This window comes from Vulpes lagopus, chromosome 11 (assembly GCF_018345385.1).
Source record: "Vulpes lagopus strain Blue_001 chromosome 11, ASM1834538v1, whole genome shotgun sequence".
NCBI lineage: Eukaryota > Metazoa > Chordata > Mammalia > Carnivora > Canidae > Vulpes > Vulpes lagopus.
Genome location: NC_054834.1, coordinates 6,468,319 through 6,492,070, shown reverse-complemented (window position 1 = coordinate 6,492,070; position 23,752 = coordinate 6,468,319). Strand labels below are relative to the sequence as shown.

General features: G+C 37.9%; 1 protein-coding gene across 5 annotated transcripts in view; it reads right to left on the bottom strand.

The window, feature by feature from the left end:
- The window catches only part of LOC121501731 (cytochrome c oxidase assembly factor 1 homolog), a 68,378-nt gene that overhangs the window by 10,071 nt on the left and 34,555 nt on the right, over positions 1-23,752 (bottom strand). For 3 of the 5 annotated variants that reach the window (XM_041774070.1, XM_041774068.1, XM_041774072.1), the window contains one exon: positions 139-184. The gene's annotated coding sequence lies outside the window, so the exon portion shown is untranslated. Of the gene's footprint in view, positions 1-138; positions 185-16,071; positions 16,227-16,335; positions 16,386-23,752 lie in introns of all 5 variants that reach the window. The other 2 variants (XM_041774069.1, XM_041774071.1) reach the window with 2 other exon arrangements.

The window sequence follows — 23,752 nt, the reverse complement described above, 5'->3', positions numbered from 1 at the left end:
GTGAAGTTACAGTCACGGGTGGACACAGAGACCAGGAAAACCGCACAATTACTGAGGGAGCAACTTACATCTACTGTCTAACTTGAGAATATTCTGGCAAGCTCTAATAGGGAACACAGCCCCCAGAACATGCGTTACCTTTGCCACTTCACGGTGCAGCTTTCTTGAAAATCATCAGAGGACTCTGCAATTAGATAAAGGTGTTACATTAGAATCAAACCCAGCCCTGATTTCCAGGTTTAGACAGCCAAGATTTGTTACCAATCCAGGCTTTGCAACATGAAGTTAGGTTTAAATTTCAAAACAAGCCTTGTCTATAAAGGGCCCTGGTTTGCCCTACTTTCTCTTTTGCCATATTAAGAAGACATGACGAAGCCTGCTGGATTCCTGTGTGTGTATGGTGACCTCTTGCAGCAATCAGAAAACTGCTGTGGGAGGGGCAGGAGCCCTCGGGTCCCCAGCCGCCCACCGAAATGAGGTGCTATCAACAGAAGCTGTACACCATGAATTAAAGACAGTTTCTCGGGGTTAAAAAGAAACAATAGTGTCTGCATAGACTTTAATAATAATGATAGTAGGTAACATGTATCTCTTATTATGAGGCACTTGGCACCTATATTCTAAGCACTATACATACAATAAATAATTCACTTAATTCTCCAATCACCTCATAAAGTAGGAACTACTGTTATCATCCCTATTTTACAGATAAACCTGAGGCACAGACGAGTGAAGTAGAGTGCCCAAATTTACAGACCTGTGTCTTAAGTGGTGGAACTGGGATTCAGACCCTGGCAGTCTAGCCCAGGATCTGTGTTCTTAATTGCCATGATACACTGACTTGAAGATCTCTGATTTCAGAAATAGTGAAATGTAAAAAAATAAATGGCTCTAAATTCAATATATTCATAATGTTCAGTACAAAAAGGGCTCATCATAAATGGCTTTCCTGATATTTTTTGTAATAAGAATATGGCATATACTTATACTTTCACTCTTTTGTTTAGCCAATGGTTGCCAGCTCTGGTCAGATAGAGTGCTGAGGGGAGTACAGATGACTCACAAAAGGGCCATCGCGTCCACCTGTGCAGTTCAGCACAGCACAATCCTAGCAGGGTGCCACTTCAGGTTAGACATCATCTTAGACTCCTATTTATTAAGACAGTCTTCCAACAAGTTGGAAATTCTAAAAAGTAACTTGCGGAAGGGGTGGGTGCCTCCTTCTAATTTGCACAAGGGCCCTAGTCCGCCCACACATGTGCTCCAGGAGAGGAAGTGACATCCAGGAAGTGGTTGGCTATGCCGGGAAGGGACGAGCAAAGGTTTCACAAAGGAAACTGACTGGAGAGACATCAGAGAACCAGGTTTCAGATCAGCAGACATGAAGAGCAAAGGCCCAGCAGCAGACTACAGAGGAGTGGGAGGGTCACAGGACATTGGTCTGAAAATGGAGGCAGTTCCTGCTAAGAAAGACCATTCACCCGCAGGTGAGGGGCTGCACACAGGAGGAGCAGCCATGCAGCAGGAACAGCTAGATGATGACCTGTGACGGAGCGCAAAGCCTGAGGCAGGAAGAGTCTATCAAAAGGACAGTTTCTTAAACTATTTGTTTGCTAACTGGTACGTGAGTTCATTCTAAAAAGGATGATGGGTCTAACAAGGATGCACATTTTAGAAGAGAAGAAGAAAACTGAATGAGGCGATGAAGCCAAAGAGAAAATAACTTTAATGCAGCTCAGGTAAAGAGTGCACAAAATTACACTCTCACGCACTAGACGGGTCTTCGAGGTAGCCATAGATCGGACACAGAGCTTCCTATCTGCTCAGCAGAAAGGGATGTCTAAGCAGCTACAAGGACCAGAGTTGTCCATAGGGTAACAGAAACTAGCAGCCCAGGAGGAACCACAATTCCTCGTACCCGGAGCCTGAGAAAGGTTCTCCCACACAGGCTCGGCAATGGAGTCTCTGAAGTGCCTCATACTACAAACGACATCCCTAGGATTTTTTTGAAAAGTTCACAACTTCCAAAGAACTATTTTTATAAGGTCCCATAATAAAAGCCACAATCATAGACCAAGAAAAAACACAGCCAATTTATAAGTGGCCAAGACAGTGAGGCCCAGGTGGGAAGCTCAAATGGGCTACCCTGACCCAAAGGAGAAATGAGGAGTCATGACGACTGGTCTCCAGGCAGGTGCTTCAGGTGTGACCGTGGGGTGAGGGGTCTGGGAGTGGGGCTGGCTGGAAAGAACAGGGACTCAGCCTCGCCCCTCTTCAATCAGCTTCAGTCTACCTGCCTCATCAGCTGTCCTGAAGAAAGTGTTGAGCAGTCTCCAATCTCACACACACAAAAATTCAAAAAGGCCTGGCCTAGGATCAGAGAGAGATTGTAGGCTACCTCTAAGATTGTTACATCTTAGAACTAAACTTTTGATAACTGAAAATTTTTAAATTTGATGTGAAAAGCTGCAAGAAACTCAAAAGTCAGTTAGCCTAACACACAATTAAGGCAGATTTGTGGCTTTACAGTTAACTAAGAGGCAAGAGCTGTACACATTTTGGTTAGCCACAAGAAGGTGGAACAGAGTACAGGCAAGCTCTCCTCAGAAAGCTCTAACTAGCTCTGCTCTGACACACACAGAGTGACTTAGGCCTCCAAAGGCCAATGGCTTACAAACACTCCAGAACACCTTTCTAGAATCAAAGGGCAATCTGTGAAACAGATGCCGGCAGAGCTGCTCAGGCCAGCACAGGGTTGGAGGGGCCTCCTGTCTGCCTCCCTTTGAGCCCCCAACCAGATGAAGAAGATCTGCAGGAAGTATCATTAGGGGGATAAACACGAGCAGCCAGAGGGTTCAAGCCACAGGCAGGAACTGACCGGGGAAGCATGGAAGCAGTCTGGTGGTGCAAACTCAAGCCGGGCTGCATGTCAGAATCATCTGAAGAGCTTTAAAAAAAAGAGAGAGAGAGAGAGAGAGAGCTGTCCAAACCACTCCTCAGATCAATTAAAACAGAATCCATGGGGGTGGGGTCCAGGTACAGGGGTCTTTTAACCTCCTCAGGTGATCCTAATATGCAGCCAAGCTTAGGAACCAGTGGTCAACAGGAGCAAAGCACAGAAAGTCAGCACATGGCCTGAGATTCAAAGGCTGGTCAGGTGATCCTGTAGGGAATCCTGGGAAGTTAGAGACTAGAAACAGCTAGTCAATCCCATGCCACACACACCATCTACCCCCACCACATCTTGAGAGGTATAGAGCCTGTGGCAATAAATGGAACAGACCCCTCCACCCTGGCACTGGCCAAGAGGCAGACACCGCACCATCAGCCAGGTCAGATGGTGGGAACCTCAAGCAGAGATGTGCCAGTCTATGAGATAAAACCCCTGAGTTTAATAACAGTTGAGCTCAGGAGGTCCTCACAGCAAGACAATCATCCCAAAATCAGCTGAGGAAGATGGACCAATCTACAGGTAAAAATCCTTGATTTTTAACAGGCATTTTTCTCACATTGTATATTTTTGAAATCAGGCTATGTCTTACAAGAGGAATTTCTTAGTAAAGTGATTCTTTTCTCTATACCACCAACCCAAAATTGTTAAAACCATGATTGACCTTAATACATCAAGAGTGGGCACTATAGGCAGCTGAAGTAGGATCAAGGCCAGAGCTTATATGTGAACCCAGAGCCATGCGACCTTCGCAGCAAGACTATTAACATCCCATGGTTCTCTCTAACTCTGGGCTTCGCTGGGGGAGACCCACTTATTTTCCTCTGGATGACATATGGCTGGTGTGGCTTATCCCTCATCTGAGTGACTACCATGGGCTAGGCACAATGCAGGATATTTTATGTGCACTACTACTATTTCTTATACTATCTATGGATGGTAGATATTTTTGTCTTTTTTGAGCTAGGAAAAAAGCCTCAGGAAAGGTTTTGAAACTTGCTCACGGTCACATAGCTACTATACAGCAGAGCTATCACATGTGTGTGTCTGATCCCAGAGGCCACGTTTTTTTCCACCAAGTAACAAAACCTATGTTACAGACCACGGGTTTCAAAACAATCAGCTTCCCACGTAGGTGGTATGTGCTGTCCAAAAGCCACTCTAAAAGTTCACATGTGCCATCTGCAGGAAGCAAGCAAATCATCACTATCCTGGGAAATAGTTTAATCAATATATCTCCAGGCTATAAGATTTTACAGATCAAGACAAAGCAAAAACATAAAATCTACTTAGAGACTACCAGGAGGAGGAGAGACAAATCTTCCTTGTTTGTTGAATGACACTGTCCACTGCTACTACCCCCTGAGGATTACATATCCTTCCAACCTTCATAAAACCAAACCATGACAGGAAGGGGAAGAAAAGGGACAGAATGCTTAAGAAAAGAGAGATGAAAAAATTAATAGGAATTTAAACTAGAATGAGAGAATAAACCAAAAAGACAAAAATACAGGAAAAAAGAGATTTTAAGAAAACAAAACCATGAATAGTAAAATAAAGAAATAAAAGAAGGTAACTTTTAAAAAAGGAATGTATTATACTTGAGATAAAGACAAAAAAGTTAATACCAAAGAACAAAAAGATAAAAGCATGGGAGTAAATATATGAGATAAGAAAAAACTAAAAGAACTTAAAATGTTCTCACCAAAAGAGAGAGAAATACATGAGGTGATGCACTCATTAATTAACTAGATGGGGGAATCCTTTCATGGTGTATAAGCATATAAAATCATCACAATGTACACTTTAAGTATCTTACAATTTTATTTGTCAATTATACCCCAACAACAACAAGAGGCGATGATATTGATGGGAGGGCACTAGAGTGGAGCTCTAATCCAATACGACTGGTGTCCTTACAAAAAGAGGACGAGACCAGGGATGCAAGCACAGAAAAAACCATGTGAAGAGGCAGCAGGAAGGTCATCTATAAGCCAAGGAAAGAAACCTCAGAAACCAAACCTGCTAACACCTTGACCTTACACATATAGCCTCCAGAACCGTGTGAAAAGAAAAGAAAAAAAATCTGTTGTTCAAGCACCCACCTCCACAACTTAAAAGACTAAGAAGTTAAATGTTTAAAAAATCAAGCACAAAAATGTTACTGCCAGATTCTTAACCTAGGTTTTGGCTCCCGAATTAAATATAAAATATTTAAATTTATATGGCCTAAAATTCCAGAAAACAAAATATAAAATGTCTGTAAAACTAAGCAGAAGGACTCATTCATAATTGAGGTAAAAATACTGTTTTTTGTCTTGATGTCGGTAGAGAAGTTAATAGAATTAAAACCATGAATCAAATTCACTAAAGGAAGTAAAAGCAAACAAGCCTTTGTCATAGGAACATCATATCAACTAAAGTAATAAATGTGAAGGATTTAGACTCATACTGTGGTAGGCAGGCTCCAAAGACGACCCTCAGGTAAACCACACCTCCTCATCCCCATAGGCTTGTCACTTGAATTCAGGCTGGCCCTATGACTCACTTCAGCCAACAGAATGAGGCAGTTCCATGCCCGTTTTAAGGAGGCCTGGCAGCTTCCAGTTCAGCACTCTTGGGAGTCCTAACCTGCCACCTAAGAAGTATGGTTACCCTGCTGGAGAGACTTCATAAAAAGACCATGTTGAAGTGACCACTTGGAGAAGGAGAGGTCTGAGACTACATGGAGATAGACAGACAGACAGACAGAGACACCCGACTGTCCCAACATCCCGTTTGAACCCAGCTGTCCCTATCAACACACTAGCCATGTGGATGAGCAACCATGGACATTCCAGTCTAGAGGAGCCACCAAATGACTGCAGTGCCAGTAGAATATCCATGGAGAACGATCATCCATGAATCACAACAGATAATAAATGGTTCTAGTTTTAAGTCACCACTTTTGAGATGGCTTGTTATGAAGCAATAGAAAACCAAACCATCCTTTAAAAGCTTTTCTGAAAGAATTTTCAAAACTCTGTAAAATACACATTTTTAAGAACAATTTAAAAGGCAATGAAAGGCTTAAAAATAGAAGGCTTGGCATATTCAAATAAAAACAGAGTGGAAATATCCAAAGAGTAGAATTCTAAGGCAAAAACCCTTTTTAACTGAATCAAAGATAGACAAAAATATGACAGCTATGATCAGTAGTAGTAAATAATATAACACTGAAATATATAAGGCCAAAACTGCTAAAAAAAAAAAAAAAAAAGAAGAAGAAGAAGAAAAAAAAGAAAAACCTTAAAAAGTACACTATGAAACCAAAATGTCATTTTCTATCTTTAACAAATCCAATGAACAGAAACACAATCAAGAACCAAGAATCTGAATAATTTTTTTTACCTTGCAAGATCAGTGTGTATGTGTGTGTACGCACATATCTGTGAATACATATTTGAACATTCAAATATGAATACATATCTGTGAACGTATTTGAACACTGACTCTGCAGTGTCTGGTAGGTAGCTTTCATTTCAAAAGGCTTCAGGAGACTGACATAAATGTTTTCCTGTTTCCACTGTCCAGTCCTGTGACTACTTTCTGGAGAATATATCTGTACAATTCTTGAAAGGACAAAGCAAGTATAGACCAGGATTATGTGTCTTAAACCAATTCATATGAATCACAGTGGAAATTCACTTTACATTATTGCAAGTGGCTATTATCCTTAATTTTGAGGATAAGATGGCAAAATTTAAAATTGAGTCTCAAGAAGATGGAAGAATTTAAAATCAGCTGAGGGCAGCCCCGGTGGCACAGCGGTTTAGCGCCGCCTACAGCCCGGGGTGTGATCCTGGAGACCAGGGATCAAGTCCCACGTCAGGCTCCCTGCATGGAGCCTGCTTCTCCCTCTCCCTGTGACTCTGCCACACCCCCCTCAATAAATAAAAAATAAAATCTATAAATAAATAAATAAATAAATAAATAAATAAAATCAGCTGAATGCCATTTTCATTAAGAATAAAACAAATTGGGATCCCTGGGTGGCTCAGCCGTTTAGCACCTGCCTTTGGCCCAGGGTGTGATCCTGGAGTCCCAGGATCAATTCCCGCATCAGGCTCCCTGCCTTGAGCCTGCTTCTCCTCCCTCTGCCTGTGCCTCTGCCTCTCTCTCTGTCTCTCTCATGAATGAATAAATAAAATCTTAAAAAAAAAAAAAAGAATAAAACAAATTGGGGCACCTGTGTAGAATAGTCAGTTAAGCATCTGCTTTGGATTCAGGTCATGATCCTGGGGCCTGGGATTAAGTGCCACATCGGGCTCCCTGCTCAGCAGGTAGTCTGCTTCTTCCTCTCCTGCTCCTCCTCCCTGCTTGTTCTCTCTCAAATAAATTAATAAAATCTTAAAAAGAAAAAAAAAAGATTAAAACAAACTGAAAATCTTAAGGTGCTGTCCATTCGTTCAATGAACATATATTTGCCAACTGCACTCAAAATACCAGGCACGCTATGCACTGGAAATACGGCAGAGACAGGTGGTTTGTGGACCTTATTACATTATAGTGGAAGGCAATAAACAATAAGATTAATTAGTAATAAATACAGTGAGGAAAAAAGTGTCAAGATAATCAAGAGACAAGCCACAGACTGGAAGAAAATATTTTTGCAAAAGACATATTTGATAAAAGGACTGTTGCCCAAAGTATACAAAGAAATCAAAGTCAACAATAGGAAAATAAACCTAATTAAAAATTGGGAAAAAATCTGAACTCTCTCACCAAAGATGTACAGATGTGCATATAAGCATATGCAAAGATACTCAATGTCGTTTGTCATCAGGGAGCTATAAATTAAAAGAATGAGATACCATTATGTACCTATTAGAACCACAAAAATCCAAAACATTAAAACACCATCAAACGTTGGATGTGGAGCAACCACTGATGGTGGGACTGCAAAAGGTTACATCCCAGTGGCTTACAAAACTAACCTACATACCTACCTAAACAAATAGATGAACAAATGTATGTGTCATGTGTGAAAATCAGTAAAGAGAAACCACTAAAACAGAGTCTGGAGGTTGGGCAGGGGAAGCTCTTCTGCCTATCACTTATCCCCAAATGCGAATCCAACAGGAAGAGAGGGACCTTGCAGGTGGAAACTATTTTTCCATCCCAACAGCAAGAAGAAAGGTTTTCCCTTTTCCTGACCACACCACCACCTGGCTCTGCCCACAACAGCCCAGCCAGTGGGAGACAACCACCACTCAGCCAATGAGGAGCTACTGTACTTCAATGAAATCAAAGAGGAAATTAAAAAAATATCTTGAGGCAAATGAAAATGAAAACAACATTTCAATACCTATGAAACACAAAAAGAAGCAGTTCTAACAGGGAAATTTATAATGATGCAGGCCTCATCCACATAAAGAAACAAAACCTCCAATAAACAATCAACATCTAAAGAAATAAAAAAAGAAGAAAAAATAAAAGTTAGTAGAGGGAAGGAAATAAAGATTATAGTGTAAATGAATGAAATAGAGACTAAAAAACAATAGAAACGATTGATGAAACTAAGAGCTAATTCTTTGAAAAGATAAAACTGATAACCCTTTAGCCAATTCATCAAGAAAACAAATGAGTGGTTTCAAATAAATAACATCAAAAAAGAAAGATAATTGATACCACAGAAATACAAAGGATCAAGGGACTACTGTATGAATTATATGCTAACACATTGGAAAACCTGGAAGAAACGGATAAATATCTAGAAACATACAACTTCTATGACTGCATCATTAGGAATTAGAAAATCTGAATGGACTTATTACTGGTGATTACATTGAATCAATAATTAAAAAAACAAAACAAAACAAAACACTTCTCAGCAAACAAAAGTCCAGGGCCAGACAGCTTCAAAGGTAAATTCTACCAAACTTATATAAAAGTTATAACTAACCTTCTCCAAGTATTCCAAAAAATTCAAAAAGAATGAATGCTTCTAAATTCTATGAGGCCAGCATTACTCTGATACCTAACCCAAAGACACTACAAAAAAAAAAAAAAAATTACAGACCAATATCCCTGATGTGAACATAGATGCAAAAATCCTCAACAAAACATAAGCAAAATGAATTTAAAAATACATCAAAAGGATTATAGGCCATGATCAAGATGGATTGATTCCAAGGACACAAGGATAGTTCAATACCCACAAATCAATGTGATTCACTGAATTAACAAGACGAAAGACAAAAACCATATGTTCATCTCAACTGATGCAGACAAAATAGCACTTGACAAAATCCAACAGCCATTTAGGATAAGAACTCTCAACAAAGTGGATATAGAGGAAACAGGCCTCAATATAATAAAGGCAAAAACATATGATAAACACACAGCTAACATCATACTCCTCAGTGAAAAACTGAAAGCTCTTCCTATAAGATAAGGTACAAGACAAGGATGCCCCCTCTCACCACTTTTATTCAACAGCAATTAGGCAAAAAAAAAAAAAAAAAAAAAAGAAGAAGGAAGGAAGAAGGAAGGAAGGAAGGAAGGAAGGAAGGAAGGAAGGAAGGAAGGAAGGAAGAGCAAGCGGGCATCCTCCCTGGAAAGAAGTAGAACTTTCACTATGTGCAGATGACATGATACTACATATAGAAAACCTTAAAACCCCTACCAAAAAATTGTTAAAACTAATAAATAAATTCAGTGAACCTGCAGGATACAAAATCAATCTGTTGTATTTCTATAAACTAATAACAATCAGAGAAGTTAAGAAAATAATCTTATTTACAATAGCATCAAAAAGAATAAAATACCTAGGAGTAAATTTAAACAACAAAGTGAAAGACCTGCACTCTGAAAACTGTAAGACACCAGTGATAAAAATGAAGATGACACAAACAAATGGAAAGATATATCATGCTCATGGATTGGAATAATTAATATTGGGATGTCTCGGTGGCTCAGCGGTTGAGGGTCTGCCTTTGGCTCAGGGCGTGATCCCAGATTCCGGGGATCAAGTCCCACATCAGGCTCCTTGCATGGAGCCTGCTTCTCTTCCCTCTGCCTGTGTCTCTCTCTTTCTGTGTCTCTCATAAATAAATAAAATCTTAAAAAAAAGGAATAATTAATATTGTTAAATGTCTATAATTCCCAAAGTAATCTACAGATTCAATGTAATCCCTATCAAAATACCAATGGCATTTTTCACAGACATAGAAAAAAACCACCCTAAAATTGCTATGGAACCACAAAAGATCCCAAATAGCAAAAGTAATCTTGGGAAAGAACACAGCTCAAGGTATCATACTCCCGAGAGATTTCAAGTAATCCAAAGAGTATGTTGTAGGTACAAAACAGACAAATGGATAAAACGAAGTGAACAGATACTCTAGAATAAACCTACACATACATCATCAAGTTATACTAAAGGAAGCAAGAATATACAATGAAGAAGTCTCTTCAATAAATGTTGGGAAAACTGGACTGCAAAAGAATGAAACTGAACCAGTTTCTTACACCATATACATAAATAAATACCAAATGGATTAAAGACCCGGCACTCTTATTTTTTTTAATTAATTAATTTATTTTTATTTATGATAGTCACACAGAGAGAGAGAGAGAGGCAGAGACACAGGCAGAGGGAGAAGCAGGCTCCAGGCACCAGGAGCCTGACGTGGGATTTGATCCCGAAGACCCGGCACTCTTAGAAGAAAATATAGGTAGTTAGCTTTCTGACATTCATCTTGGCAACAATTTTTCAGATATGTCTCCTCATGCAAGAACAACAAAAGGGATATTAAACTTGTAAGTTTTTTACAGAGCATAGGAAACCATCAACACAATAAAAAGGTAATCTATTTGCAAATGATATATCTGATAAGGGATTAACATCCAAAATATATTTTTAAAAACCTCATACACCCCAATATTTAAAAAAAAAAAAACAATTAAAAAATAGGCAGTAGATCTGAATAGACATTTTTCCAAAGAAGACATACAGATGGCCTACAGACACATAAAACAATACTCAACATCACTAATCACCAGGGAAATGCAAATCAAAACCTCAATGAGACAACACCTCACACCTGTCAGGATGGTTATCATCAAAAAAGAAGTAACTATTGGTAAGAATGTGGAGAAAAGAGACACACGCACTGTTGGTGAGATGTAAATTGGTGCAGCCACTATGGAAAACAGTATGGTGGTTCCTCAAAAAATTAAAAGTAGAAAATACCATACAACCCAGCAATTCCTCTTTTGGTTATTTATCCAAAGAAAATGAAAACACTAATGCAACAAAACATACACACCCCTATGTTCACTGTAGCTTTTTTTAAAATAGGCAAGGTATGGAAGCAACCTAGGTGCCCATTGATGGATAAATGGGTGAAGAAGATGTGATAAATATACACAATGGAACAGTACTCAGCCATAAAAAGGAATGAAATCTTGCCATTCACAACAATATGAATTGACCTGGGGGGGTTATACTAAGTGAAGTCAGAGAGAGAAAGACAAATGTTGTATGATTTTACTTACATGTAGAATCTAATGAATGAAACCAATGAACAAACAAGAGAGAAACACACTCATAGGTACAGAGAAAATGATGGTTTGCCAGGGTGGAGGAAGGTGGTGGTGACAGACCAAACAGGTTAAGAAGATTAAGAGGTACAATATTCTAGTTATAAAATAAAACACAGGATGTAATGTACAGTATAGGGAATATAGTTAATATTGTAAGAACTTTGTATAGTGACAGATGGTAACTGGACATCGCAGTGATGATTTTGTAACATATATAAATCCTGAAAAAAAATCCTAAATCACTGTTACACACCTGAACTAGTTTAATATTGTATGTCAATTATTTCCCAGTACAAAAATAAATCCTTAAAAAAATCAAATTAAATTTAAAAAATAAGGTAAAATTAAAAAATTTAAAAGGCAAAAAAATGATCAAATTGAGGACAGTATTTCTGATGGGGAGGATCGAAGGTAGGATGGGAAGAAAGATACATGTGGACAGAGAGTGTTGGGGAGGTAGAATTTTACTTCTACCATCTTAGAACCTCCAGCTGAGCCTGAGAATTAGCACAGATTAACAGGGCAAAAGCATACAGAACTTATTTTTGCGCGTACATGGAAGCCTTCCATAAGGAAATGAAGACTTAAGGAACTGGCAAAACCCAGGTGCTTCTATGTGAGCAAGGACAGATGATTGTGGAAATAATAACTAAAATATATGGCAAACCTAAAAGAAAATAGTAATTATTTTAACAAAGTCTGTCTGTACCGAATACTCAGTCTCGACCTCTGACTGGTGATATAAATGTTTCCTCCCTGGACAGGGAGGGCATCTCTCACGTGGGAGGTCTGAGCGCCCTTCTTCATACCTGCTGTTTTTCAAGTGCCTTTAGCTAAGGTGGAATATGTTGCCACTCTTCAATATATTCCAGGTTCTCACATTGTTCTTACATTAGGGGATCCATTCATAGAAATCCATACCTTATATATGTGATACACAGGTTCTTTGTCATATATTTTTATATAGAAACATTTTTAAAATATAAAATATTAGCTCTGTGCCAAACATATAGTAAATGTCCAAGAAATACTAACTATATTTTCAATGGGAGGGGAAAGCTCCTACATCCATAATAGTAGAATTCAATCACGTATACGCTGGATGGTCTCTATAAAAATGGGACCTATTTTTTAAGGATAAAAAGGAACTTGAAGAAATAGATCAAAATGTTCACAACTTCTAGGTGATGAGAGGCAGAGTTAATTTTTTTCTGGATCTTCATATTTACCCGTACTTTCAAATCTTCTGCATTAAGCATGCTTGAACTACCAAGAGTGACAACAGAATCAAACAGAACAGTCGATGATACAATGTCTCACGCAAATTATGTCTTTAAATATCTGTCATAAGAATAAAAAAGTAAATGTCTTATTTTTTAAATATTATCAAACTACTAAATAACTGTGCATGCACCATTTTATCCTAGCAAAGTCACTCAAAGACCAATACAGTATACATTCTAAAGATCCCTTGAGCTCCTCTGCATGGCTTATTAACAGCTTAACTAACTCCTCACTTGGTTAGTTAGAATATCCCAAAGATACTGCAAAAACATAGCAGTGGGGCCAAATACCTACTCCATTCTTCATTTAATCTATCTAGGCCTTTGCACTATAAAGCCCCAACAGTACTGCTATAAAGAATAATGGAGATAATATCATTAAAAACAATCTGTAATCTGTAAAGGGCAAGGCAATTGAGAGTCATTCATACTGTCCTATACTTTTGAGTACTTGGGAAGCATAATCAGGTTTGTAATCCCAGTGACTATCAAAGAATTCCTGAAACAAAGAAGTTCAATAATGGCTTCTTAAATAGAATTTTTAAATGTGTCTTCCTCCTCCCCCACCCAATAGTAGTTCTAACACTTCTGTTTTATAGATTATAAACCTCCAATGACTAAGATGGTCTGTGATAAAAATCAAAACTATTCTTAAAATCCAGCTCTGGGTAAGCTTTCCTTCTGTCTTATGTGTGTTATACTCACAAGTAGAAACTATTAACTTGTCTTGGGTTCAGCATAACACAGTGTTCGGCAAATGGTAAGTATTTAATACACAACAGGGATTCTTTCTTTCTTATTCCAAAAATAAAAGCTCAATAACCTTCAGGAAGAGTTGGGAGAAATTACCCTAAATACATAAAACTGCTGGTGATACTACCGTAGGCAAATTGATGATAAGCCACTCTTTGTGTTATAAAAGAATGAACATAGCAACATGCTTTGTTCATAATTTCAGCCTGACGTAATCCTGAAGTTGAAGTGTATGATTTGTGACAAATGGACCTGATTCAAGGACAAGATTTCCTTGATGAATAGGCTTTACTGAGTTATTCACAGAGGGAATAAATATACACAATTCAGTAACAGGGCTTATCTTCAGGATTTTTAAGGGCAGGCTTCCCATGACCACTCTCATTCCAACCCAGTCTGTGGTTTCCATAGCTGGCATAGCTTATGCCATGGCATAAGCATTAGGCATTTTCAAAACTGCTGATAAACTGATAGAGTTGTTTGGCTGAAGGTAATTTTAAAGGTTAAAGGTTATTAGCCAAGTTTACTTTTCAACAGATATTACACTTTGGTTTTCTTATACACTGTCTATACAAAAGTAGCCCTTCAGGGTTTTTTCTTCTCCAACACACAAGCCACATGACATTTAAATGCACAAATACATGTCAGGCTGTAGAATAAGTAAGTACATTCACAGTAACACCATCTCCTCCCACACTCGAGGAAACAAATTGAAAACTATTAGAAAATTAAGTGTAAGTCTACCCCAATTTGTACTGTAAAAGTAAATTAATTACAAGCTTAATCCAACTCCTAGATTTAACAAACTACCTGCTAAATATCTCATGACCATTCACTTCTCTGAATTATAGAGGGATATTGTGACACAGAGAAAGTTAATTACACATATGGGGGGGGGTGCTACTGGCATACAGTTCAAGAGAATTTACATGAAAAGTCTTTTTAAGGAACCTTACAATGAATTTGAAAAAAAGCCAGATGTTAATCAGTAGCTCATTTGTACCACTGGAATAAAATAATTAATGTGCTACTCTGCTGATTCCTTTAATAGTAAAAGCCTTTCCAAAAACTACTACCCATTAATATTTGATATCCATATGGGAACCTACAATTCTAAGAATAAGGTTCCAGAAACTGTTTTTTGTGGAAGTTGACAGGAGCCATTCAAAACAGATGATAATTCTTTCTATGACATATACTTTATCACAACTTACTGCTAATTCCCCTGCCAATTTCAAAGGGTCTGGAAAGACTACAGTGGAACTGAGGGAACTAGAGAATCAGGTTATCTAGAGACCCTCCAATGTTCAGGGTTCAATGAGATCCTTGACACAAAGCAGACAAAAAACAAGGTGCAAACAGACTCACGGGACTGGATACCTCACCCTTCTTTAGCCACCAAGGAAGACTGATGTTTTTAAGTGGTAGAGTTATTACCTGGGTTGTGAACAAATACCTCCTCCTTAACAGTTCCTTTGAACACTATTCTAGAAACTTCAGTTCTATCAAAGAATTTCCATTGAAATTGGTTGTTTCCTTTTTGTTGTTAAAAATAATAGAATCAATATCTTCAATGAGCGTTGGTTGATATGAAAAGAAATTAAGAATGCCTTCTATTTTGTTTTATACACTGAGTCATGAAAGACATGAAAACACAGCTATTATGTATTTGTGGTTTATTTAGAGAAACATTCTGGCAAATTAGCATGGTTAAGTGTTACTTATTAGTAACGTTGGTTTAATAGTAATTTTAAAAAACAGAAACTACCAGCTTATTTCAAGAATTCAAGTCAAATTTTCATTCTGAATAAAATTTCAATTAACGCAAACAACTTGGCTACACTATTAAAGCAACCAAATAGTAAGGAGACATTTAATGAATAAACTAACCTGTTAACACTTTGCCTGAGTAGACTTTTTCAGAGATACTGTGTTCTGGCTACATGAGGCTGGTTTTGTTTCTTTCAATAAATTAGAGAAGGGAAAAAGGTGTGAAAGGGGATGTGACAATCACACTTAATCCACACCAGGCTGCCATATGTCACTTTTTGTCCTTTGCTGGTTCATTGATTATTCATGAATTCACTACCTGAAAAGTGCTATATTTATCTTTCCAGCCACAAAGCTGTCAATTCAGTTCCAAGCAAGCCTGTCTTTGTTTTCAATGAAACATACAGTTTGTGCAAGAAAAGGCCTTGTGTATATGACACTGCCCTGTGCTATAATATAAATATTAAAAAAAAACAACAACAACACTGATATAAGTGAGTTTCCATTTTGGTCCTAGCTTGAGCCTTATTATTATTTTTAATGACTGTTACATCAAAAGAAAAATGAAGCAGTTTCAGCTTTTAGAGCCTTTAGCCTCTAAGGATTTCCACAAGAGGCCCTGAATCCTGCTCCCTGTATTTTGTTATCAATGGTCTTACTGTTTCCATTTCTTTTATTCTTTTATACATGCTTGTTTCTGGCAAGTTTACTCTGCTATTAACTTACCTGCTTACAGCTACCTGAGTTCCAAGCACTGCTTCCCTGGGATGCATTACATCAGCTCTAGCTCAAAGTCTGTCCTAGAATTTCCTTTTCCCATATACAGTCATCTCCATGAAAGATTTCACAGGTAATTCAAATTCCAACTTGTTTGCCAGCAACTAAAGAAGACATATTTTTAAACGGTATAAAAAGAGACACTTAGCTTTTATCATGACCAGATAAGAAGATAGGGAAAACAAGTTTGCCTAAAGACATTTTAAATGCTACCTTGATGGCTGTAAGCTTACAACTGTCACCACAAATCCATCATATTTGTCCTAAAGGAGAAAGATCAGAGAGAGAAAACAGATTAAAAATGTGTGTCCTAAAATTTCCTTGACTAGCCTGAAGAATAAAAAAGCAAAGTGAAATCTACACTCCAAAATTACTGTCATTTAAAGGTTCTGATAATAAATAATGCCAAAAATGCAAATTGAATTTAATTTTCCCTCAGTGTACCCAACAATAATTTTGACATGAAAGTTCAAAACATGATAAAGGTTAAGAGTTAGTGATTGAGGGGAAAAGACCTAATACAAAGTAAAAACTGCCCTTCATAAATAGTTCCAACATATGATGCATTCCTCCATGGGTTTATTTCAATTTAACTTGTGAGGATCCCCAAACTTAAAAATTTCTTTGTAACTCAAAACTATGATTAAGACTTATACCTCCATTATCAAGAAAATAAAGCAGAGTGAGCCTTGATATTTCAGAACTCCACTATGATGTAGGACTAGTCATCAAATTCCTAAAGTCATTAAAGCATGAGATCAATGTTTATGCCTAAGAAAACAAAACAAAACAAAAAAAGATTCAAATACAGGTTGAATGTTTTCATGATTTTAAAAATAATTTTGAATTGCAGAGACTTATCCACATCAGTGTATAACTGTTTTATAGGATTATCTACTCCCAGAAGTTCCTAAATTATTTGTTCTCGATCCAATGCATGACTACTTGTTCAGTCATCTAGGACAAAAACTTGGGCCCCTTCTAGCACCCTGCTTTCATTAGTCAGGATTAGATCCAGCTGCATATGGCCATCTACAACAAGAACAAAAACATATACAGACAAAACCCAGGCTTACATAAGATAGAAACTGATTGTATTCTCTCTCTCACACACACACACACACAAAGCCCTGATATAGTCAGTTCAGTGTACAGTAGTTCAGGGTGTTGGGACTCTTTCCCACATGATGATGTGCTATTCTCAACCAGTGAGACACTGGGGTCCACTTTGGGGTCCACGACATCAAGATGGCTGCTTGAGTTCCTGCTATCACCTGTACATAATAGTCAGTAGGAAAGAGGGGAAGCAGGAGTCAATCAGAAGATTTTTTGGGTTTCTGAGGCAAGATGGCCAAACGAGGTAGGGCACCTCGTTTCATCTGGTCTCTTGAACTTAGCTAGGTGACTATCAAATCATTCTGAACACCTAAGAACTGTGGGAATTTTACAAATAGAAAAGTGACCAGTGTTTGCAAGGTAGGAGGTACAAAGATGTGGATCTGTGGGGATATACTGGAAGATAAAAGGCCGAGGGAGAAAGCCTCCATAAGCCAGCTACCAGAAAGTGATTTAGTCCCAGAGCACAAAATTGGAACTTTTAGAGGTCTACTCCAGTGAGAGACGGGCCTGCCTGAAAGGTGCTCAGCTGGAGAAGGAGGCAGGATCCTAAGTGGAACAGTGTGGTCTCAGGATCCCTGGGGTCATAGAAAGAAAGGGGGTGCTGCGCATTCCCAAGCACTGGGGTGGGGAAACTGCTTACAGTCAGATGCTGGGAGGGAGGTCTCAGCTCAGTTTCCCAAAAAACCACACACCGCAGCCTGACAGGACAACCACTTTCTACGCAGGGGCCCTGCAAAGGGCAGAAATGCAGGGAACTTCCCTCTTCCCCAGGAGAATCGATGGGGGGCATGGACGTCAGGAGTCTGCAGAGTTCGGCTAAACAAAGGTGAAGACTGCTTTTCCCTGAGGGTTTTGGGGGGGGGGGGCGCTGCCATCATTCAGCTCTGGGCTGGAGGTGGGGGCTTGGCCATTTTTATTTTCATCCCCTAAAGCAGCACAGAAAGCCTTCAGGCAACAAAAGCCATACAGAACAGCCCCATGCAGCTTACAGGGGCCGGCCCCCCTGCAAGGGGCATCTCAACTGTGCCTAGGCGAACCTGAAGATCTGCACAGCAGGCCCCTACCCCAGAAGAGAAGCTGAAAATTAGGTGAATACCAAGTTTACCAAGTCCACAAAACTGCAAAACTGCAGTGCTACAGGAAATATTATATAAGATTTGAGGGGTTTTTTTCTCATGAAAAAACTCTTTCAGTTTAAAATTTACCTTTTTTCCCCCTTATCAACTAGTTTCTTATTTGTTCAACTGTTTTTAAGTCTTTTTTTTTAACTTTAATTTTTCCATTTACTTTTTATAGATATCTTCTCCCTCATTAGCTTTGTTTCACTGTATTCAATTTTATTTTTGTATAAGTTTTTGCTTTTTACAATTGTGGGGTGTAGTGTCTTCTAACACACAGGCCAAAATACACACACTCAGGACCAAGTGGATCACCCCGTTTTGTCCATCCTGTGAAATTATATTCTCTCTCCTCCCCAATTTTTTCTTTTTTCTTTCCCTTTCCTTTCAATTTTTTTTTTCCTTTTCTATTTTGGTTTCTGACCTCTTTGGATTTGTGCACTGTGTATTTCACTTGGGTCATGGTTGATATTTTTTATTTATGTTCAACCATTCTTCTCTAGGCAAAAGTACTAAAAGGAGGACTTCATAACAAAGGAAAGAACCAGAGGTAATACTCTCTCCCAAGATCTAATCAATATGGATAGTAAGTAAGATGTCAGAGCTGGAATTCAGGATAATGATTATAAAGTTACTACCTGGGCTTGAAAAGAGCAAAAAAGACACTAGAGAATCTCTTAGTGCAGAAATAAAATCCGATCAGGTTGAAACTAAAACTGCTGTAACTGAGATGCAGTCTAAAATGGATGCCTAACGGGGAGGGTAAATGAAGCAAAAGAGGGAGTTGGTGACAGAAGAAGATTCAGCCATCAGAAAGAACAAATATCTACCATTTACACGGATATGAATGGAACTAGAGGGTATTATGCTGACTGAAATAAGTCAGAGAAGGACAATTATCATATGGTTTCATTCACATGTGGAACATAAGAAATAGTGCAGAGGACCATAATGGAAGACAGAGAAAACTCAATGGGAAAAGATCCAAGAGGGAGACAACCCATGAGTCTCTTATGAGTTAACCACCTCTTAACTCTGGTAAACAGACTGAGGGTTGCTGAAGGGGAGAGGGTGGGGGGTGGGGTGACTGGGTATTAATGATCACATGTGATGTGATGAGCACTTGGGTGTTATTGCAACTGATGAATTATTGAAAACTACATCTGAAACTAATGATGTACTATATGTTGGCTAATTGAATTTAAATTGGAAAAACTAAAAATCAATAAACTAGATCTCAAAATAAGACAGAAAAACATATATATACAAAACTAAAGTAAAATACATTGAAAAGAATCAGAAAATATGGACAGAAGTATATTGTTGTAAGGCTTATGCATGAAACATTATTTAAAAATACATTGATGAAGTTAGATATATATTGTAAACCTTAGAGTAATGCTAAAAAAAGAAAAGGATAGCTAATATGCCAATAATGCAGACAAATGGAATCACAAAAAATACTTTGTTAATCCAAATGAAAGCAAAAAAACATAAAATGTTTTTTTTTTTATTTTTCATGAAATAGGGAATATGAAATGTGGAAAACAAAGAACAAAATAGAAAGATCTTCTTCTTTCATCTGAGAAATGACTTAGTACAGAAAGGAGGGCTCAGTAAGGTTCTTATTTCACAATGGGTCAAGAAGTTTTTTACCAATAAAAAATTTCCCTGCTATGGAGTGAAAAAATGCAGAAAGTCAGAATTATGAATTCTTTCTAGTACTACTAGCATAGAATCAGATTTCCTGAAAAGACAAAGTTTCAGTGAATTCAAGCCTCCCTGCCACAGAAAGAATTACATTAATTTGAAAGGGCTGGGGGATTCAGTTGTCCAAACTAACTCATGTCACAATGACCTACTGAGGCTTTTGCAAAATTGAGCCTCCAACACCAATTAATGCTACTACAGCCATTGGGCAAGGAGAAAAAAACCTGGTGCTACATCAAGTCAAGGATTTTGCAGGAGTTACATGTGTTGGCCACATCTTGGCAAGTTAGGCTGTCAAATGTACACCTGAATCTATGAGCAAGTCAGCTCAATTAAATAGGTAATCAGGCTATATGGCCCAGCATTTTCCTCTTTCGTCAAGTAAGAAAAAAGATGTACATCTCACTCAGGCTCCATCATAAAGAGTAAAGTTATAAGCAGCTTCATTTATACCCATAAAGGTAATTTCTCTGATAAATATTGTGAGGTGACAAAAATAATTTCTTAAGAGTTAGGTCAGTGCAGTTAGGAGTACTGGATCAGTATCTGACCTTGAATTCCTAAAAAGCAGCAGCCTATAGCAAAACAGTTTCACAGTTTTTTTTTTTTTTTTTTAAGATTTTATTTATTTATTCATGAGAGATACAGAGAGAGAGAGAAAGAGAGAGGCAGAGACAGAGGCAGAGGGAGAAGCAGGCTCCATGCAGGGAGCCCGATGGGGGACTCGATCCCAGGACTCCAGGATCACGCCCTCGGCCAAAGGCAGGCGCTAAACCGCTAAGCCACCCAAGGATCCCTGAGTTTCACAGTTTTAAGTAGCCTCTTAACATTAGTTGTGTTTTGTAAAACTAATATCCAAATACTGAGAAGGTGTATCCTAAGGACATTCATTGTTGACTCAGAGTAAACAGTCTTATAGTGGGTTGTTTTATCCAAGGATCTAAATGAGAAACATGGAGCCATGTAAAAGGGAAATCAAGGTAGCTAATGAAATCATCAGATGATGCAGGAAGAGCAAGAGTCAAAGTGAGTGACTTTTTCTAAGGAGCAGTATAAGTACTTGTATTACTTATCTATGGCTATTGAAACAAATCAACACAAATTTAGTGGCTTAAAACAACACAAATTTATTATCTTATAGTTCTGTTACTCAGAAGTCTAACATAGATCTCACTGAGTTAAGATCAATGTATCGGTAGGATGCATTCTCTTCTCGGGGCCTACTCCTCATGCTGTTCTCTCTTCCAATTCCCTCTCCCACAAAGACTCCTGTGATTACATTGGATTCACCAAGTTAATCCAAGATAATCTTCATATTTTAAGGTCAGCAGACTAGCAACCATAATTCCCCCTCGCCATGTAACCAAACATTCAGATGTTCCAAGGATTAGGACATGGACATCTCTAGGGGAAGAGGCATTCATTATTCTGCATAACATAGTGCCCCAGGCAGCTTCCTTTTCTCCACTAGTTTGCAATGTTGGTTAAAAGGGAAAAACTATACAGATTGGGGAAAATATGGGTAACCATTGTGGTTCCAAGTCCACACTTTTATAGGTCTTAAAAGTATGAACAAAGATCCAAGGAAGCATCAACATTACTGCACATTGGATTGGCCCAGAATAGAGTGGCTGGGAAACATTAGTGCCAACAATCAGAAGCACAAACAGGCAAAAGCAAAAGGGGGAAAGCAGAGTGAGTGAGGGTCACGGTTTGATACCGGAGTTCAAGATTTGGCACTAGCTGCGACATCTTACTTACACAAGTCACTTGACTTCCGTGTTTTACTTTCCTCATCTATAAAATGAAAACGGTGATCTAAATTATCCTCTAAAGTCTCTTCCAAGTCAAAATGCTATGATGCAATGAAATAGGGGAGAACAGAGAAAAAGACCTGAAGTTTACTTTCCTTAAATTTGAAACCAGGGCTTAGTACTTCATATTCCATTAGGAATGGAAAGTAGAAAAGTAGACTTTTAAATTTTGAGGCCAAACAAATGATACCTTGAAAACAGTAAGTATGAGGGAAAATCTGACTATAGCATTTTCATCACTTAACTTTTCAACTCAATCCATTTAAGTAAAAGGAGCCAACAGATGACATATTTTGATGATTCTAATGATTCTGATCAGAATCATCAAAATACATAAAATGATAATACTATGCCATTAAGAAAGGAAAGAAAATTTCAGAAGGTTAGCCATTCTTTAGTGTTGGGCAGGAAGAAATGAGAAAAGTGGAGGAACTAGTTTGTAGGAAGTAAAAAGTATCATTCAGGAAGAATAATTTATGAGTTATGAAATAGTAACCAACTGATTAATAAACACCTCATAACACAACCCTAATAATGAACAAAAAAATTAACCAAATGAATGGCCGGCCATTCTACATGATCTCAGAATACTAATTTTAAAATGATAAAGTACTGAAATATATTATGTAGTTAATCCTTATGACAAGAATATTATCCATAATATGTGAATATTTATGGATTGTAGGAATTTCACACATATAACATAACTAAATCCCTACACACAGTATGTAGACTTTTTTTTTCTCAGAATGAATTGAGTATAATTTGTAACCATTTTAGATAAATTTACCAGAGGAACACTGAAAAGTATAAAAAATTACAAAGGGAAATCCCCTCTAAGTAATCTAGATGTCTACTCTTTGGCCTCAATTAACACTTAAATATTAGTAAGATAGCTTTGAGAATTTAGAAATAAGTTTGTCTGAGTAACTTACACATTATAAAGAGAGCTATAGTTTTTATAAATGATTGTAGTTCTAAATTGTGAATGTGTGAAAGAAAACTATAGGGAGCCAGCACTTTAAGGACATAGCTGGACTTAGGAATAGAGTATTTATAGAGCAATCATGGAATAAAAGTTGTGGTTCTGGTGACAATGAATCAAACGTTTGGAAACTGGAGCCCTAAGTCCCCACAATCTTTAAAAGTCTAGGTTCACTTACCTAGACTTACCTAAAAGATTCTAACAGTTGAGAGAATAACAGCCAGATATTTTTCATATTCATTGATGGAAAATACTAAGAAACAGGCATATACCATTAAATGAAAGCCTTATAATGGATAAGGGAATAGTTTTACATTAAAAAGTATTGTTAAATTTTGCAACTTACCATCATAAAAATCCTACAAATTACTTGTTTAATAGTAAACTTTATCTTTAGAGAAGTTTTAGTTTTACAGAAAAACTGAGCAGAAAGTACAGAGAGATCCCATGTGTCCTCTGCATAGCACCCCCCACATCCAGCCTCCCCTACTAGCAACATCCTGTGCCAGAGTGGGCCATTTATTATAATCAATAAACCTACAGTGATACATCATTATCATCCAAAGTCCATAGTTAAATGAGGGTTCACTCTTGATGTTATATGTTCTATGGATTTTGACAACATGTATCCACCATTAATTACAGTACCATACAGAATACTTTCATTACCATAAAAGTCCTCCGAGCTTTGCCTATTCATGCCTACATCTTTTTTTTTTTTTCATGCCTACATCTTACTAATAACCCTTGTAACCACTGATCTTTCTTATTCAAATGATTTTTTTTAAAGGCCAAATGCTCGCCTAGGACAATGTAGCCTAGAGTTGGAAAGACTTGTTATAGAACCACTTGATGTCCTAGGCCGTCTGCACTCACTGTCATAC